Source organism: Nomascus leucogenys, chromosome 24 (genome assembly GCF_006542625.1).
Source record: "Nomascus leucogenys isolate Asia chromosome 24, Asia_NLE_v1, whole genome shotgun sequence".
Classification (NCBI taxonomy): domain Eukaryota; kingdom Metazoa; phylum Chordata; class Mammalia; order Primates; family Hylobatidae; genus Nomascus; species Nomascus leucogenys.
The window spans coordinates 11,569,572-11,581,689 of NC_044404.1; the positions used below are offsets into that span (position 1 = coordinate 11,569,572).

Here is a 12,118-nt window from a genome sequence, read left to right on the forward strand (position 1 = left end):
GCTCAGCCCTTGAGCACGCAGATCACATTCAAAGCCACAGTGAGAGAAACTCAGCCAACTTTTAGACCCAATCTCAGACGCAGCACAGAACCCAGGGAGCAAACACACAAAGCTGGCTTCAGTGCAGAGCCAGGGCTGAAGGGACAGTGTGTGTCCCGGCCTGCTCCCAGGCTCACTCCTGAAAACGGTGCCCAAGAGAAGCAGTTCCCTCCACAAGGAGCCTGACCCACTTGAACAAGCCTTTCTCAGCACCCAGCATGGTTCCAAGATGGCACTTCTCCCCTAATGCATGAGACATTAACCCTCTCAAAGCCGTGGGTCGTTCTCGGCACTATTGTGTTCAGGGGGCAGGAGAGAGAGAAGAAGACACAGAGCCACAAATCAGGGGGCACAGAATGCTGGAGTCATCCTGGGGCCCTCTCTTTTCCTTGCCCCATTGAATCCATCATTGAGTCCTGCTAACTCTTCTTCTACACACACACAGACTCTGACCCCTTCCCCGCCTGTCCACCTCCCTCCTCACCCAGCCACCATCCTCTCACACCATCAGCCGCAGCAGCTGTCCCTCTGGCCTCCCAGTTTCTTCCCTTGGCAGCCCCAACTACCTCTTTAAAACAAACATTGGCTGGGCGCAGTGGCTCACGCCTGTGAGCCACTCCCAGCACCTTGGGAGGCTGAGGTGGGCGGATCACTTGAGGTTAGGAGTTCGAGACCAGCCTGGCCAACATGGAGAAACCCCGTCTCTACTAAAAACACAAAAATTAGCCAGGCATGGTGGCACGTGCCTATAATCCCAGCTACTCGAGAGGCTGAGGCAGGAGAATCGCTTGAACCCGGGAGGCGGAGGTTGCAGTGAGCCGACATTAGGCCACTGCACTGCAGCCTGGGTGACAGAGTGAGACTCCATCTCAAAACAAACAAACAAACAAACAAACAAACAAAAAAACCCATCACATCACTTTACCTCTTGCTCAAAACCCTCCAGTGGCTTCCTATCACCCAAGCATAAAATCCCAGCTTCTCCCCAGGCACACAAAGCCCTGCACCTCCTGACACCCACCCCATCCACGTCCCCATTCACGTCCTGGCCACTCGGCCTTTCTTTCCAGTCACTGAATGCACTGAGGGCATCCTACCTTAGGGCCATTAGGCTAGCTGTTCTCTCTTTCTAGAATATTTTCCAGTCTGCTCTTCACTGAGCTGTCCACTTCCTGTCCTTTAATCTCAGCTAAATGTCACCACGTCCTTGAGAAACCTCCTCTGAGCAGCCTGCCAGGAGTGCCAAGCAGTCACTTCCCACCACCACCTCCTACTTCCATGCTCTGCTGGCATCTTCCTTTTTCGTTTTTGTGGGTTTGTTTCACGCTGCCTCGCCTACCGGACTCCATGAGAACAGGGGCGGTCTTGTCCACTCTGTTTGCTGGTGAGTGACTGACAGACCCCAGACCCTCTTCTCTCTCTCTTTTTTTTTTTTTTTTTTTTTTTGAGACAGAGTCTTGCTCTGTTGCCCAGACTGGAATGCAGTGGTGTGATCTTGGCTCACTGCAACCTCCGCCTCCCGGGTTCAAGTGATTCTCCTGCCTTAGCCTCCCAAGTAGCTGGAATTACAGGCATGCACCACCATACATGGCTAATTTTTGTATTTTTAGTAGAGATGGGGTCTTGCCGTGTTGGCCAGGCTGGTCTCAAACTCCCGACCTCAAGTGATCTGCCTGCCTCAGCCTCCCAAAGTGCTGGGATTACAGGCTTGAGCCACCGTGCCTGGCTCCAGACCCTCTGTACTGCTGGATAAATGCAACCAGCTCTTCTGCAGAGGAGCCAGAGGTGGGGGGAATCTGAGCCAGACAGGGTCAGGCCTGCAGACCAGACCTACGTACAGGCTTGCCCCCGGTCCACATTGGCGAGGCAGGACAGCTCTGAGACCACGGGTCACCCCCGCCACAGAGGATCCCCGCCTGTGGTCCAGCCTGGTCACTGGAAAGGGCTAAGTGAGGAGGGACTTGGCCATGATATTCTCTCTCGGAGCCCTTGGAGTTCCCAAGCTTCATTATCAAGTCCAAGACAGCCGATGCCAGGATACAGGTGTCCCACCGGACCTGTGGATCCCGTACCCCATGCCAGGCGCAAATCCCCGCTTGCATGACCCCTGGGAGTCAACAGCGAGTGGAAACTTCGGAAAGGGATAAACGAATGGGCGTGTTTTGCCCAGGCAAAGAAGAAAACAAAAAACCCATCACTGAGAACAGAGCAGGCAAACATTACCCTCTCAGAGGGGAAGGGGCTCTGCAGGCACTCACAGCCTTTTCATGGGCAGGGTACAGGGCAGGGCTGGGCAAGACCACCCTGAGGCTTGGATACATTTGAACCTGCATCCCAGGATTCATGATCATCAGAGGAAGCAGAGTCTGTTAAGAACAGCCTGGGAAGGTGGCAGAGGTGCTGGCGCTAACGCCAAACCCAGAAGACTTTAGTGCCATGAAACTCCCCCAAGGGCCTTTTCCAGGTGACAGTCTAAACAGCCCCGGTGCTATCCAGGGGACAGCGGCAGCACATCCTGAGTACGACGGACCAACTTCAGGAGCATGATCACCTTCTGCACACCAGGAAGAAGAGTCGCAGCCACACAGTTGCTCCACCACAGCGACCAAAGGCCACATTTGCATCTGATTTGCAAATCTCTGGGCTGTATCCAGAGCTAGTTCCCCGAGGAGGCATGGCCTGGATTCAGGCAGGTCTGCAGCTTCGGGCACCTACCAAACCCCAGTGCACACCAAGGCACCCAACTCTGCAAGTGCTTCCTCCCTGCAAGTTCGAAGTCCAGGGCTGCTGAGCCCAGCCCCAGAGGGAGGGGCAGGACACACCTGCCCAGGGCGACCATGGGGAGGAAGAGCGCAGGCAGGTGAGCCAGGGACACTGGCTCCAGGCTGGCACACACAGGAAGAGCAGCCCCAAGCCCTGCCCTCCCCAGACATCCTCTAGGTCCTCAGCCTCCGCCTCCACCCCTAGACCTTGCCCGTGAACTTCGCAAACACCCAATCCCTCTGGACTGGTTCCCTTGGGATCTCAAGAAAGTACTGAATAATGACCAGCATGCAATGAGTCACCCAATATGTGTCAACCCCTCACCCCAAGAACTGCCACGTTTGATACCTGCAGGTAAATATCTGACAGTACCAGCTCCACAGACTACCTCTCCCTGGCATGAGTGACCTGCCTTACGCAAAGGGCTATTTCCAAGCCTGGGTCAAAAGGCATCTACAGCTTCTCCTCTATGAAGGGTCCTATTTGGGCTGGAGGACCACTGAAGAGACCCTGATAAGTCATCCCCAGGCCAGCTCCTACCACACATGAGCTCACAGCAGAGCAGCCTCTGGAGATGGAGAAAGGCTGGAACTACTGTCCAGCCCTTCTAAGACGAAGTTCCAACCTAATGCTTAGATCTGGGAGTGGCATCTGATGGAGAATAGTCCTTGCCCGCAAAGCCTGGGCACTGCTGGCACCATTCAATGTCATACCATAGAAACACTGGGAAGACCCTTAAAAGGCCAGTTATGCCACCTCTTCATTTCACGGGTGGGGAAACCGAGATCCAGAGAGTAAGTAGTGAGTCAGTGACAAGGCCAAGGCCCAAATGCAGGTGCCCTGCTCCCAGGCCAGAACTTTCTTCTCCATCCAACACTTTTTCATTTTCACTGATGGTGCTTAAGCTACCACCATCGGGATCAGAACCCACTGGGAAAGGTGAGTCTAGGCCCTACGTAGTCCGTACCCTAAGGAGCAACCCCCAAACTGGCCACCCCACACTTCCTAGTGGCATCTTGGGAACCGGAAGCAGCTACCTTTGCATCCCAAGAGGCCAGGGTTCGAAGTCCATTCCAACACGCGCCGCTGGGGAGTTGCAGGAGCCCCTTGTAAAGGAGGGGTCGATGGCCGTGGCAGCTGGGAGGGCAGGTGGGATGGAGGAGTCTTTGCCTTCAGTCAGCAAGGTCTGTTTGCCTGCCAAAATGAGAGAGGAAAACAGAAAAGATGAGGCTACAACCGACACCCACAAACCCACCCCACACTGGAGGACAAGGGAGGGTAAAGTTCCCACACCTTGTGTGGTAACCAGCCAGCCAGGTAAGAGATTCTCGTTCCTGCCAGCCAATCAGCAGATGGCATTGCCACGGTGCATACCATGCCTGGCTCTGCAACCAATGCACCCTTCGCACAATTATTAGCCAATGGCTACGTAGTTGTCGTACCTAATAAAAGAAGCAAACAGGTAGAAACAATACTAGGCCAATCAGGTGCCTCCCTGGGTAACACAGAAGGATCACACCCAAGGCTGCGCACCCAGGGTGAAAGGTCAGGCCTGAAAATGGATCAAGCCAATACTGGAAACAGATCAAACCCATGCAACCAAACCAACCCTGGGCTCCCCAACGCCTGCTCCCTCCAGACTTTCCCTGCGCCGGCTCCCAGCTGCTCCCCTGACCCCTGGGTGGCCTCTGGGAGTCTCTATAAAAGGAATCAACAGGTGTCTCTGCGCGATCCAGGATACTGAATTTAATTTCTTCTAGCTTTCCTTCCCCACTTCCATTCTGGTACTGTGCGACTCAATTTCATAAAAAGAAAAGAGGGTGTGGGCCCATCCCCTGAAAGGGGGCTGCTGAGATTCAGTTGTGATAGGTGTTGGGACAAAAAAAAAGTAGCCAAAGAAAGTTGGTGCCCTGCTACCGGCAACCTTTGTGTCAATTTAAACAAATATTGTGGTGTTTCCATGGTGATTCCTGTTTTGAATATCCACTACACTCACTTTTTAAAGGGCTTTTCCTGTTTGCGTTTCAACTTCAAACCTGTAAATATTTTCAGCATTTTTAGAAAAAAGGAGCTCATGTGCATGCAAACACAAACACACAACCCGATCTCGGCATACGACCTCGCAGCCCTGGAAGCCCGGTCTTGTGGATGTGAGAATGGGGTGCAGAGAACCCAGAGGGGGTGCTCGGTCCGCTCTCCTGCCCACCCTGCCTGCGGAGCTGGCATCAGGAAGATTGCCACTGAAATCCCAGCCCTTTCCTTCCCCCTTTGCGGGAAGATTGCAGCAGCCACAGCAGCTCTGCGTTCCTGAAGTGTGTGAGCAGGCTGGGCCCTGCCTCCGCAGTGTGGCATGGTGTGGGCAGCTGCCCTGCAGGTTCTCCAACTTGGCCCAGCCCTCGGAGTCCCCAGAGGCCTTGCAGGAGTGCATGAACCCCTCCCCTCCTGCCTCCCAAGGTTGGACCTGAGCTCGAGGGGGAGTTGGCTCTTCAAAGGTGAGAGCTTCAGCATCAGCTCTGCCCCACCTCGGCTGGGGCAATGCCACCGAGACCAGCTCCCTGGGGGAGGCCATCAGGGGTGGACAGCGTCCACTGTCCAAGGCTTGGATCAGCCCAGCTCCCATCCCACCCCTCAGTGCCACACAGGGTTAACAGCGGGTTTCCTGGTTTCCATGGATTCCCGCCAGGCCCCTAATGTGAGTTTCGTGTGATTTGGGGGAAGTGGATTTCCTTTGTTTTCCAGTTTGGGAATATTTTTTTCTTTAAAAAAGAGGAAAAAACACTTTAATGGAAACTTCAGGGCCACTGGGAGACTCACTCCTCTGGGCTCTGAAACTCCGCTGCCTGTTAGTCCAGAATCCCCCAAAGCCCTGGGCAGCCCGTCCACCCACAAAATCCCCCTGGGCTAGAAGAAGGCATGCCTTGGACCATCTACACTCCTACTCCAAGAACCTCCATCTGCTGGGGGTCTCCACTCCAATATCCCATCAGAACGACCCCACCTAAAAGCCAGCATCTTACTCAGGAGGCTGACACACCCCTCTTCCAGCTTTGTAAAACGGACATGTACACTCCCCAGAATAAAGGTCAAGGGAGACACTTCTACCTCCCCAACTCCAGGCAAGACGCTGGCAAGACCAGGGTCTGACCACAGGCCAACGGTGAACACTCTCAGTGTTTCATGTCCTTGGCTCAGAGGAGGTTCCAGCTACGGAAGGAAAGGGGGTTCCAGGCCCTGAAGGGATCCTTGTTGGGCTTCTTCCAGTGGAGAGAGGGGCCTGCCCAGGGCAGAGGATGCTTCTCAGCTTTGGCAGCAAGAACAACTGAATAAAGGGTGTGGCCAGGCGTCCTCCTCCTTCTCCCCCACGGTCTTCCCCATTCCTGCCATCCTCCAACCCTGTCAGGGCATGGCCTTGCTCCAGGACTGTCCCCAACCAAGTGGCCTGACCCACTTACCAAACTAGAGCACAGGCCCCGGGGCTTCCATGGACTGAGGCTCTCCCACAGCCCAGGCCCCGGGGGCCATGGATCCCGGTCAGAAAGTGCAGAGCGCAGAGGCCAGGTCTCTGTGACCAGTGGCTCCAGAGTGAAGAAGTGAGAAGCTGAGTGAGTGCGCTTACAGAAATCACAACGGGCTGAGAACCAGGAGACATGGGTCCGAGTCCTAGTTCTGTCCCCGAAACCTCCACGGGCCCTCAGACAAGCCTGCTAATCTCCCTAGGTTCCGTCCCCTCACCAGCCAAACGGAGACGATGCCTAAGTCTTCCCTCCTACCTTGCAGGCTGCACGGAGGATGGACAAGGGGCGTGAAAGGGTGTTAACAAGCACTCTAGAAATGCCCAGAATCACCACCACCCTCTTCTTCCAAGTCTCTTCAAGGTAGCCTTCTGAAATCTACCCCGGGTGGCCCCACGCGCCCCTGACTCTCCTCCTCCCACATCCTCCACCACAGCATTTACTTCCATACTGGACTAAAGTAATTTGTTCACAAGTCTGTCTCCACCATTGGATTTTTAACTCCTCAAGGGCAGAGAGCGGGTCTTAATGATCTGTGCATCTCCAGCATTTATTTAGCACAACAGCTGGGCCACCGTGGGCAGCGAAGGTGTCGGTGGAACTGAACTAGTCCCTGACTTCGTGTCAGAGTCAGATGAGCCTCGCGCAGCTTGGCCCCTCTTCTCCAATAGAATGCTCCGTTTGCTGCTTTCTTTTTTCTTTTTTGAGATGGAGTCTCGCTCTGTCACCCAGGCTGGAGGGCAGTGGCGTGATCTCGGCTCACTGTAACCTCTGCCTCCCGGGTTCAAGTGATTCTCCTGCCTCAGCCTCCCAAGTAGCTGGGACTATAGACAAGTGCCACTGCACCCGGCTAATTTTTGTATTTTTAGTAGAGACGGTGTTTTACCAGATTAGCCAGACTGGTCTCGAACTCCTGACCTCAGGTGATCGGCCTGCCTCGGCCTTGCAAAGTGCTGGGATTACAGGCGTGAGCCACCGCGTCCAGCCCTGTTGGCTCTTTTCATGCCCATTCTGTTTAGCTCTCCCCAAGCCTCAATCTGTGCCTTGGTCTCTCCTCCTCCTCCATTAGCCCCGTGAATTAACAGCTCTCAGGTTCAAGGGAGCCCCTTAGTTACTTGATCCCCTCTGACCAATTCCAATAAGAATGGACCACGTGCCTACTATGTGCCAGGTGGCAGGCTGGGCGTAAGGGCACACCGATGAGTGGCCTCTGCCCCCTGCCAATAGGCCAAAGTGAGAACTCTTGGTATGAACCAGTCAGATGCCTTCTATCTGCAAAGCACCGTGCCAAGTGCCCTACGCACATGATCTGGCCAAATCTTTACAACACAAAGGCAGAAATGGTTATGGTCCCTGTGGATAGATTAGGGAGGGCGAGCACGGAGACACGAAGTGACTTGCCAAGGATCATACCATGTACAGGTGCCAAAGCCAGGCCTGAGCTGACAGGCTCCAAGGCCCACCTCACTTAAAAGGTCATCCTCCTCCCCTCCCCGTGATCTCTGCAGCCACCCACAACTGATGCTGTTGTCCCTCCAGAATCTCAGTTCTCCTGGCCTCAAAACAGTTCTGGACCAAGTCCCCCAGAGCCACGAGGCAGCGCTCACACATCACAATGAAAGGCTCAGGTGCTTCTGGCCAGGCTGAAAGGTGGGGAAAGCGAAGCCTGTGGTAACACCCGGCAAGCAGGAGGAACCCCTGAACACATCTTCCAAATGGGATCTGGGCTGTGGTCATGCCCATTGCAACCTGTCATCTGACAGGATGGGGACAAGGAAGCCACCTCCATGTTAAGTCAGGAGGTCCTGTTGGGACAGGACAACTTCCATTTCTTCTCTCCAGATAAGGGGAAAGCAAAAGGGCTTTATCTTTGGGGGCGTGGGGCAGAGATTTCTGCTGCCTCCCCAACATCGGAACCTCCCCCCACAATGAACATTGGCCACGGAGACGCGGGATTGGGAAGCAGGGCCAGAGAACCCCTTGATTTTCACCTGGGGGAATGTGGGTACGGGGAGGCGCCCATCATCTCCCCGAAAGGAGGGAAGACACTGGGAAGTGGTAGGGAAAGATTTCTATCCGAGAGGGTACGTGGTGGAAGATCAGCCCGGGGTGGGGAGAGGACAGAGCGCTAATGAGCAGATTTCATAAACCACCCGAGTGAAAACAAAAACACAGACGTGCACATTGCCCAGCTCCAGGGCTGTATGGAAAAGGAAAAAAAAAAAAAAAAAAAAACAATAAAAAAATCCACATCTTAATACAAAAATCCTCCATGATGTGTTGTGGCACGAAAGTGTTTTTCGCTGCATTTTTCATCTGTGATCTCACACGGCCCACGACGGGTACGCCCAACGCAGCAGGTATTCGACGGTACACAAACAGGGCAGACACATACACAATGAGCCAAAACAAGGGCGGCCAACATGCAAATTGGTCCAGGCTGGCATCTCATGGCTTCAGGTGACCTCTGGCGACGGCCTCATTGGACCTGAACGTGGGACCCTTTAGATTTCTGAGGGAGAGAGAGATGGGGCAAGAACGTAGCTGAAGTGCAGAGGGCTCTGAATTCTCAGAACTCCCAGCCAGCTGCTTATGCGGCCTTTCCGCACTTAAGGTACTGTTCACTGTCCTGCTGCCAGCAGGGGACGGAGGGGACCCGCATCCAGAGGCCCTTCCTCCGTATCACTCACCCCACGGTTACTATCTGTCTCCTTTCTGTTCCACCCCTCCCCCACTTTAATTGTTGGATGAGTTTACAGAGCTGTGTGCCAAAAACAATCAACTCCAGGGAACAGAGTTATACAAAAAAGGGTGTGTCGCCAGAGGGAGACGGATATCCATGGAAACCACCACCTTTTCACAGCAGCCTAGGTGAAGCTTGGGTGAGGGGATGTGTGGGGGTTGGGGACACACGCTCCACCCAGAACAGGGCCCCAGAAAATGCAGGGGCCACTGATGATCTATCTGCAGGAGCCAAATACCGTGCGGAGGGTCGAAAGTGGAGTCAGTCACAAAACACACGTTCAGCACGTGCACACATGTGCGCATGCACACACACACACACACACACACACACACATGCCACTCTGCCAGATCACCGGGCAACATGCCACTGTGGTTAAGCACACAAACTCTGGAGCCAGACTGCCCAGGTAGGAATCCAGGCTCTGCCACTCACAAGCTGTGTGGCTCTAGGCTAACAACTTTAACCTTTCTGTGCCTCAGTTTCTCCATCAGTAAAATGGGGATAAAGACAGTTCCTCTGCGAACCGTCATGAGGATTAAATGGCTTCTTACGTGTAACATGCTGAGGAAAGTACCCTCGACCAAGTAAGTCCCCTAGAGCCACCAGACAGGGCTCAGACGTCACAACCAAAGCCTCAGGTGCTTCTGGCCGTGCTGAAAGGTAGGGGAAGGTGAAGCCTGTGGTAACACCCGGGTAGCAAGCAGGTACTTCACGGCACCACAAAGTAGGTGCTGTCAAGCATTTGATAAATCAATCATAAAGCCTCAACAAAGAGAAAGAAAGGTTTCTAGACCCTGCCACAGTAGAAGAGGAAAATGATACTAGTTCGTGTTTATTAAGCATTGTGGGCTCAGGATTTTAATATATTAATGCATATAACCATCGCAAATTAATATCTATAACCTGCAGTGAAGTAGATGATTCTCTCAACTGGCGAGTGGAGGGTTGAAGAACTGGGACCCGCAGAGGGATGTGACCCAGCCAAAGTCACACACTGGTACATGATTTAACCCCAACTGCCTGACACCTCATCACGACACTGCTTAGTAAGGTGGGTGGGGAGAAAGCGAGGGAGGGAGGGGCTTTCAGGAGCTTCTCTTTCTGGACTGGCCTTAGAGGCAGGGTGGTGGGACCTAGACTCGCTCTTCACAAACTTAAGAAGGAAAACAGAAACCCTGCCCGTGACTGCTGATGGAAGGAACGAGGAGCGGGGAAAAGATGGGGCCTGGTCGTCCGCATTCCTCATGAGTTCCTGCCCCAGTCCTGGCCCCCGGAGATCAGCGATGTCCTCTGACCCTTCCCTCTACCCAGGCAGGCATCTCTAGAATCAGGAAGTCCCTGGAGGGCAGACAGCAGAGCTGGGGTCCCATCTCCCAGCAATGGAGGCCCAAAGCCTGGGACAGGTCCTATTTCCAGGTCACAGCCCTGTAAACAACCTGATTTTCCACCTTCCCAGATCCTAGGCAGATCCCTGGAGGGGACAGGGCAGGGGCGATGGGAGCACAGGCCTCCCTTATTGCAAAGCCAGGCCCAGGGAGGCCGGGAAGCAGAGAGCCGGAGGAGTCAGCAGCTGCCTGCCCCAAGAGGTTTGGTCCACACGTGCTCGGAGACCAGGCTTGGTGGCTCAGCCCTTTCTGCCATCGACCACCCAAAGTCATTCAGATATTTCCTCTCTCACTTGCTTTTTTAAAAAAATTTAATGTTCTCTATAATTCATCCATCGCAGAAGATAATCAATAGAGCCCGTAATGAAAATCTGAGCCATATTTTATGACCCGCTGCGAGCAGAAAGGGCCACATCAGCAGGTCCGGTTGCAGCTCCCCGTCTCTGTCTTGCCCACTGCCCCAGGGATCACTTCCCCCCGCTGGCCCTGCCCACAGCCCTTGGCCCACGAGGAGGGCCATGACCCTGGCATCATCCCAGCCCCCCGACGCCCACTCCAACCCTAGTCACAGGAGGGTCACCCACCATTGCAAGGTCTTCATGGAGCAGCCCCCAGACCTGGGACCCTAGACCCCACCCTGGAAGCTCACAAGTGTCTTGACTAAGTCAGGGACCTTCCGGGAGCTGGAAGACCCTCACAAGGAGAGGGAGGCCTGCACAGGATTCAGGGAGCCAGGCCAGCCTCCACCGTGGTGCTTCCCATGAGGCAGGCCGCCCTGATCTTGGGGGGCTCCCCCAGGGGCCTCCAGGTTTTATCTTGGACTCTCTGCTCAGGGCAGGGTGGGTCATTATTGTTCATTTGTTTGTTTGTTTGTTTCTGAGACAGAGTGTCACTCTGTTGCCCAGGCTGGAGTGCAGTGGTGCAATCTCGGCTCACGGCAGCCTCCACCTGCTGGTTTAAGATGATTCTCCTGCCTCAGCCTCCCAAGTAGCTGGGATTACAGGTGAGCACCACCATGCCTGGCTAATTTTTGTATTTTTAGTAGAGATGGGGTTTTGCCATGTTGGCCAGGCTGGTCTCAAACTCCTGACCTCAAGTGAGCTGCCGGACTCAGCCTCCCAAAGTGCTGGGATTAGGGACATGAGCCACTGCACCTGGCCTATTGTTCATTTTTACTCCCTCAACCAAGGCCCTCCTCTCCCTGGACTCCAGCCTTCTGGGGTGAAGGGTGAGGAGGAGGTATCCTGGGGGACGGGCACCGGAGTGCTGGGGGGAGTGGCCCCTCCTGCCCAGCCACAGCCCACTGTGGGGGAGGGGAAGCAGAGCCCTGGCATCACCACTGAGAGCCAATCAGCCAGCCAGCCTTGCTCCTCCCAGAATCCATCACTGCCTGGCACCAATCAGAGAGCACCACAGGGCAGGTGCCAGGAGGTAGCAACCTCTGGGGATCAATCAGAGCCCAGAGAATGCACCAACCTCCCAGGAATGACAACTCAAGCCAAGCTAGGCGGGGTAGCTCATGCTTGTAATCCCAGCACTTTGAGAGGCAGAGGCGGGCGGATCACTTGAGGCCAGGAGTTCGAGATGAGCCTGTCCAACATGGTGAAATCCCGTCTCTACTAAAAATACAAAAATTAGCCGGGCGTGGTGGCGGCGCCTGTAATCCCAGCTAC

At 54.5% G+C, this 12,118-nt stretch overlaps 1 protein-coding gene across 1 annotated transcript in view; it reads right to left on the bottom strand.

Annotated features, from left to right (window-relative positions):
• The window catches only part of CASZ1 (castor zinc finger 1), a 160,824-nt gene that overhangs the window by 121,074 nt on the left and 27,632 nt on the right, over window positions 1–12,118 (bottom strand). Inside the window, exon 2 of the mRNA XM_030805723.1 lies at window positions 3,840–3,996. The gene's annotated coding sequence lies outside the window, so the exon portion shown is untranslated. The remainder of the gene's footprint in view (window positions 1–3,839; window positions 3,997–12,118) is intronic.